This window comes from Coenobita brevimanus, chromosome 89, assembly GCF_032717465.1.
Source record: "Coenobita brevimanus isolate Jiangsu-jjx chromosome 89, ASM3271746v2, whole genome shotgun sequence".
Classification (NCBI taxonomy): Eukaryota; Metazoa; Arthropoda; class Malacostraca; order Decapoda; family Coenobitidae; genus Coenobita; species Coenobita brevimanus.
The window spans coordinates 10,079,703-10,087,202 of record NC_137042.1 but is presented as its reverse complement, the minus strand read 5'-3'; the positions used below and the strand labels follow the sequence as shown (position 1 = coordinate 10,087,202).

Genomic DNA, 7,500 nt, shown 5'->3' with positions numbered 1-7,500 from the left:
AATGATATCGCTTACTTCATTGCAAATCTTCTTCCTTAACTTTTCCTTCTCTATTCTTCCTTTGCCTGCCTTTCTCCTCTCCCCCACCCCCTAAGCACGCCTCTTCTCCCACTGTCCCCATCTTCACCCCATCTGTACTTTCTTCTTCCTCCTCTTCTCCCCAACCCCTCTCAGCCCTCCTTCCTCCTCTCCCCTTTCTCTCCTCCTCCTCCTCTCCCCATTGTAATCCCTCTCTTCTCTCCATCTCCCGCACACCTCTCCATCTCTTTCATTCTCTCTTTCCTTGTCTCTCCCTCTCGAAATCTCTCTTTTCTCCCCATCTCACGCATCCCTTCTCTCCATCTTCTTCATTCTCTCCTCCCTTGTCTCTCGCCCTCCTTTTCTCTTACTCTCTCAGTCCCCCTTCCTTCATTCGTATCAACAGTAGTGTCTCTCTCTCTCTCTTTCTCTTTCTCTCTCTCTCTCTCTCTCTCTCTCTCTCTCTCTCTCCAAATTTCCTTTCTTTCCTTCCCCCCTCCTCCCATCCCTCCGTCCCTGTCTCCCATACACACACACTCCCCATTCCATTTCTTTTCCGCCTTACATCCATACCTCTTTCCTCCCCCACTCGTCTCCCTTACCCTCCCTTTAACCCTTCCCTCCCCACTTCCTCTCTCTCCTGCCTTACATTTCAGTATCTCTCCTCACCACCCTTCCTCCTCTCCCCCTCCCCTCCCTTACACTCTAAAGTCTACCCCCTCCCCTCATTCCTCTCCCTTACGCTACTCCCTACCCACACCTCCTCTCCCCTCCCTTTCACTTCAGTACCTTTCCCCCTCCCCACTCTCCTCTCCGACCCTCCCGTCCCCAATCTCCCGCCTCACTCCAATCATGTCAGCAGTGACGCCTTTCCCTCATCTTACTTTCCATTTCCTCTTTATCGTCCTCTTCCACTTCCTTTCCTGGTATGATCCTCCTTATCTTGCTTTCTTTTTACATATTTCTGTTTACTCCTCTTTCTTCTTCCTCGCATCTCATTCGTCTACCTTCTATCTCTTTCCCTCCTGCATTTTCTGTCTTTTTCTCTCCCCTCCTCCCTTTCTCCTCTCTTGCCGGTCCTTTCCCCCTCCTCTCCCCTCCTTCCATTCCTCTTCTCTTTCCCCCCCCTTCTTTCACCTCTCTTTTCAGTCCTCTCCCTCCCATCTCCCCTCCCCCCATTCCTCCTTCCATTCCTTTCTCTCCCCTCCCCACCTTCTCCTTTCCTATGTCTCTTCTTTCCCCTTTGTCCTCTTCTGTCTGTCCCCTTTCCCCTTTGTCCTCTCCTGTCTGTCCCCTCTCCCATCTTTCCCTTCCTGTCTCTCTCCTTTCTCTTCTCTCTTCTTTTCTCTACCGACTTTCCTCTATTCTATCCCTGCCCACACCCTCTCCCTGCCCACACCCTCTCCCTGCCCACACCCCCTCCCTGCTCACCCCCCTCTCTCTCTCTCTCTCTCTCTCTCTCTCTCTCTCTCTCTCTCTCTTTCTCTCTCGCCCGCAGCAAACATTTTCCCTTCCGTTCCTTTGCTCCTCCTGATTTTTCTCTTGCCTCTTTTCTTCCTCCTCGTTTTTTCTCTCCCTCTCCCACTGTACTCATGTTGCGTCTCTCTCTTTCCCTCTTCTCATTATCGTTACCTGTCCTCGTTTCTCTCTCACCCTTCATTCCCTCTTCCTCCTCCTCCTCTCCTTCCACTTCCCCACTCAACAGCGATACCTCACACTTTTCTTCCTCTTGTTTTGCTTCTCTCTCTCTCTCTCTCTCTCTCTCTCTCTCTCTCTCTCTCTCTCTCTCTCTCTCTCTCTCTCTCTTTCCACCTTTCTCGTTCAGTTCCTCCAGTTTCTCCCGTTTCTTCCTCCTCGTGTCTTACCTCTTCCTGTAAATCTTTGTCTGTCTTTCTCCCTACCTCTTCCCCCTTTCCTCATCCTCCCTTCTACCTCTTTCACCTTTCCTCATCCTTTCTTTTACCCCTTCCTCATTCTTCTCATTCTTCCTACCTCTCTCCTCTTTCCTTATCCTCCCTACCTCTTCCCTCCATGATTCACCTGTTCTATCTCTCCTTCCTTCCTTCCGTGTCTGTAACTCACTGACTCCTCTATATCTCTCACCTTTATTTTACTCTCTTCCGATCTCCTACCCTCTCCTCTCATCTCTCGTCTCCTCCCTCCAACCCCCCCCTCTTTCTCTCTCTCTCTCTTTCTCTCTCACACACACACACACACACACACACACACACACACACACACACACACACACACACACACACACACACACACACACACACACACACACACACACACACACACACACACACACACCTCTCCTCTCCTCTCCTCTCCCATCCCCCTATCTTCATACCCTCTTTTCCGCCACCCTACCCACCCCCTACGCACCCCACCCCTCACCCACGTCGTGTCACCTCTCCTCTCGCCTCTGCCGCACCTTTTCCAATGCACCTGAGCGAGAACCGACGTCAAATCCCGGTAAAAACTCAAGAGGCATCCCCACCAAAAACCCGTCGCTCCAGCCCCGCCAGAAGTTACACCTGACGCACACCTGGGCCCACCTTATATATGACGCAGCCTAAACCCCCCTGCTCAGTCCATTTTTTTCGGATTCTACTTCTTGCTTCCAGACGATTTTTATTTAGCTCAGTGACCTTTAGGTAGTCGTAGCCCCGTATTTATAAAGAAATCTAGCATCTTTTTTAACCAGAGTCCACGAAAAGTTAGGTTTGTATAGAATTGACTTATTGCCCCAGGGAATCATGAATCGTATTTTTTCGCACTGCCCTTCACTCTAGTTCGGTTGAGAAATGATTTTATTTCTTGTCTATCTATCTGTCCATCTATAGCCAGACGCCACAATCCAATAAGAGGTGGCCACAAACAAATCGCCTTCATGCTGCCCTGTCCTCTCCCTGCCATTTCCCTGCCCTCCCTGCTGCTCACACCCCCCCTCTCTCATATACCTCTCCATTTCATCCTTCCATTTCATCCTTGGTCTCCCCCACCCTCTTCCCCCTTCCACCTCACGCACATACACTCTCCTCGTTAGTATCTCGCTCTCCAACCAATTTTTACCACGAACAAGAGTCATTAGAACTGATTTATTTTTAGGTCATTTAAGTCGTATTTTGTCGCTACTGTTCACTTGTTTGGTTGAGAAATGTTTGATAGCTATATTAAGAGGGAAGAAAAAAGTATAAACACGTAGGCTAGTCTTGTTCATGTCTAAGGTTCAGAAGGAAGATTGGTGAATGTAGAACCTGGAGCCGCAGTGACCCCTGGCAAATGAGAGAGAGAGAGAGAGAGAGAGAGAGAGAGAGAGAGAGAGAGAGAGAGAGGGACAGTTCTGTAGGCAGGTACGTAGTCAGGTAGGTAGGCAGGTAGGCGCAAAGACACACACGGGCAGACAGGCAGGCAGACGCAGACAGACCGACATTAGCAGAGGAGGAGAGAAAGTTTCTGGATTTTAACGCCGTGGAATATTCAGATGGATTAATTATAACATTTAATAATCTAATCGAACAATTTTTTTTTTTTAGAGAGAAAGAGAGAGAGAGAGGTGGGGGTAGTATGCAGGATGTGAGGGAGGGGAAAAGAGGGGGAGGGGAAGAGGGGAAAGGAGAGGGTTAGGATGGTACAGAAGCGGTGGGAGTCTTTCAGTTGAAGGTTATTTAGCATTCAGACCAGGACGGCGCAGTGGGGTGGGGGTGGGGGGAGGGCAGCAGAGGAAAGGGGGAAGGAAGGATTGGGGGATGGGAGGGACTGGAGCAGACGGGAGAGAGAGAGGGAGAGGGGGGGGGGTCTGGAGAGGGAAAGGGAGCAAGAGGAAAGAGGAGGAGATGAGGGGTGGAGATATGGGTGAAATATAAGAAAGAGATAGTGAATTGTTTGAGGAAGGAGAGGAATGAGAAGGATAAACAGAAACTTTGGTTATAGGAGACTTAGTACCATTAAATAATTACACTAAAGATCTAACCTAACTAGCAGAAAAAAAAGACTAGAGAAATAGGATGTCTGTCCCTCCATCCACAGCTGTCCAATGTAACAGCAGGAAGGAAAAAGAAGGAAAAAACACCTTGATATTGGGAGCAACACATGTGCCAGTAAATTATATGTGAAGGACAGAAATGGAAATACAGTGTTTATATACTTAATGTATATATTGTGGAAAAAAGCAAAACAGTATCAAGGAACTTACAGAGGAGGGAGGTAGGGAAATCCGCAAATAAAGTAAACTGTGAGAGATTAGGGTAGAAGGAGGGGGGAACGGGCAAGAAGAGGGGGAGGGGAATGAAAGGAAGGGATTGAGAGAGAGAGAGAGAGAGAGAGAGAGAGAGAGAGAGAGAGAGAGAGAGAGAGAGGATGGAACAGAGAGTAAGAAGGGTCGGAGGAAGAAAGAGAGGCGGGGATAAAAATGATGGAGGAAGAAGAAGTAAATAGATGATAAAACAAGAAATGAAAGTTGATAAAAAGAGGGAAATTAAGAATAAACGGAAGACGAAGAAAGAGGATGAACAAAGAACGATGAAATGTGTGTGTGTGTGTGTGTGTGTGTGTGTGTGTAATTCACCGGGTCGGTCAGGATCACTTGATGGTCGAGATCGTCAGCTTTTACCCTTCCGGAAGGGAGCTGAGAGCTCATATAGTCCGATCTAAGGGCCAGGCTGTGACCTTGACACACGCACACACCCGTCCCCTTGCTCAAGGGGGACAGTAACCACCCACTTCGTCAGTGAAACTTTTTGCAACCTGAGCGAGGCGCGAACTCCCGTCCACCAGTTGGCAAGCGAGAACGTTACCACTGCACCAGCGAGCGGTGTGTGTGTGTGTGTGTGTGTGTGTGTGTGTGTGTGTGTGTGTGAGAGAGAGAGAGAGAGAGAGAGAGAGAGAGAGGGAGAGAGAGAGTGTCGATGTAAACTGCGCACATTGGGTTGTAAATAGGCTATGGATTTCTTTGTGTTTACTTTCCTTTGTCCTTTGTATGCCAACATCATTTTCACCAACAACACAGATTTGCTGTCATTATCACCACTGTCATTCACCACCACCACCACCACCACCAATACTACTACCATTCCAGCCATTAACACTACCACTGCTGCCACCACCACCACAACTAAAAGACCACTACCACCACCACCACCACTTCTAATCATCTCCCTCACCACCACCACCACCACAATAGCATATACCTCCACCACCACAGTCCTTCACGTATACATAGAGTAATTCCTGTCTGTCTAGAAACTTAGCTTTTTTTTCTTTTTCTTTTTTTTACCTAAGTGACGAGAAGGACAAAGAAATTACTGAAGAGAAATTATGTTTGTCTGTCAGTCTGTCTATCTGTCGAGTTACTTTTCAGTTCGTTAATCTCGCTCTCTCTCTCTCTCTCTCTCTCTCTCTCTCTCTCTCTCTCTCAGGTCAGTTCCCATGGCCTTTCACTCTCCACTCTCGTCAAACTCCCTAATTGGTGCACCTGAGCTGACGCCAGATAGATAGCTCGATAGATAGGCTGACTGAATAGAGGTATAGACTTTCAGGTGGATGATTGGTCAAGTAAATGATTGGAAGCAGAGTGATGGAAAGATTTATTTTTTTCATATATATAGATAAAATAGATAGGTAGGTAGAAACATTAAATTTATGGATGGATAGATAGATAAGTAGGTAGAAGGGAAGATACTAAATTGGTAGATATACGAATTCTGATATAAAAAAAGATATCTAAGTGTGTTGAAAGAGAAACAGTGCCAGTAACATGCAGGATGGTAAAGGCAGATAGATAATGTTGATGTAGATAGATAGATAGATAGAAGGGTAAATAAACTAACCGATAGGTAGGTAGAACAGGGAGGTCGTGAGGCGTAGATGGAGCATTGAACTGAGAAATGAGGTCAGGGGTTCGATCCTGCATATGGAGGGAACAGTTAATGTGTCCGAGTTTACTTTGTGTCACTGTGTCCGTTTTTCTTCCATGCACCCCTTCGACACGCCACTAAAACTTCCCCACTATACTCCTTTCACTTGGCCTAGATTTCCGTCCTTTTGTATTTTCACGTTCCCCAGTGGCAGAGTAAGACAGTGCTACGGCCCTACGTCCTTTCCATATCACTTCTTTGTGACTAGCATTGTATTTTAGTGTTGATATCTTGTTACAAATCGGCTCTGAAGATGGAGAGATGAGAGTTTGGGGTCAGATGGATGTAGATAGACAGATGAAGAAGTAGCCGAAAAAATACTTCAGTTTCCAGGGTATTAAAAAAAAATGACTTGTAAACAGAAGAAGGGTTATGTGAAAGCGATGACCAAGAATATCTGCTTGAATAAAGGATGGGAAATGAAAGAGAGAACTACGCAAAGAAAATAAACAGGCTGGCAATGAGAGAGAGAGAGAGAGAGAGAGAGAGAGAGATGGAAAGATAGCAGAGAGGGAGGAAGAAGAGAAGATGGACGTGTTGATAAGAGGAGGAGGTGGAGAAAAAGGGAGAGGATTCCAAAGAATGCAGTCATTTCTTCCCTCCCCCCTCACCTCCCCTGTCCCACCTCACTTCCCTTCCCTTCCCTGCCTTACCTTACCTTACCTTACCTTACCCTGGCTTACCTTACCCTACGCTACCCTACCCTACGCTACGCTGCCCTACACTGCCCTTCTCTGCCTACCCTACCCTGCCTTGCCCTTCCCTGCCTACCCTACCCTGCCTTGCCCTTCCCCTCCTATCCTTCCTATCCCATCCCATCCTACCCTACCCTGCCTTTCCCTTCCCCTCCCTTCCTTCCTGTCCCATCCCATCTCTTCCCATCCCATCCCTTCCCATAACACCTCGTCCCATTCTATCCCATCTCATTCAGTTCCATCCCATTTCATCCCGTCTCATCCGATCCCATCCCATCCCTTCTCTTTTCCATTCCATTCTGCTGTATCCTGCGCTGTCCTGCCTTGCCCTTCCCTTCCCTTCCCTTCCCTTCCCTTCTTTTAAAGGACGACTTGATCTGTTGCTGCTTTCGTGTCTTCCCTTCAGTTCTTGTTTTTTTCCTTCTTAATTTCCTTCCCTCCCTTTCCTTCCGTGCTTCCTGCCTGTCTTCCTTCCTTCCTTCCTTTCTTCCTTCCTTCCTTCCTTCCTTCCTTCCTCCCTCCCTCCCTCCCTCCCTCCCTCCCTCCCTCCCTTCTTTCCATCTGTCCATCCATCCATCCATCCATAAATCCATCCATCCATCCTTTAATTTTCTTTCCATCCATCCATAAATCCATCCATCCATCCTTTAATTTTCTTTCCATCCATCCATCCATCCATCCATCCACCCATCCTTTCACTTTTTTCGATCCATCCATCCACCGATCCTCTCGCTTTTTTCCATCCATCCATTCACCCATCCTTTCACTTTTTTCCATCCATCCATCCATCCATCCTCCTTCCCTCTCTCCGTCCCTCTCCTCTTTCCTTCTTATAATCCTTCCTTTCCTTTCCATTCTTCTTCGTC

At 47.6% G+C, this 7,500-nt stretch overlaps 1 protein-coding gene across 1 annotated transcript in view; it reads left to right on the top strand.

Moving 5' to 3' along the window:
- LOC145411355 (uncharacterized) overlaps positions 1 to 7,500 on the top strand; it is a 92,901-nt gene that overhangs the window by 63,716 nt on the left and 21,685 nt on the right. The window lies entirely within an intron of this gene.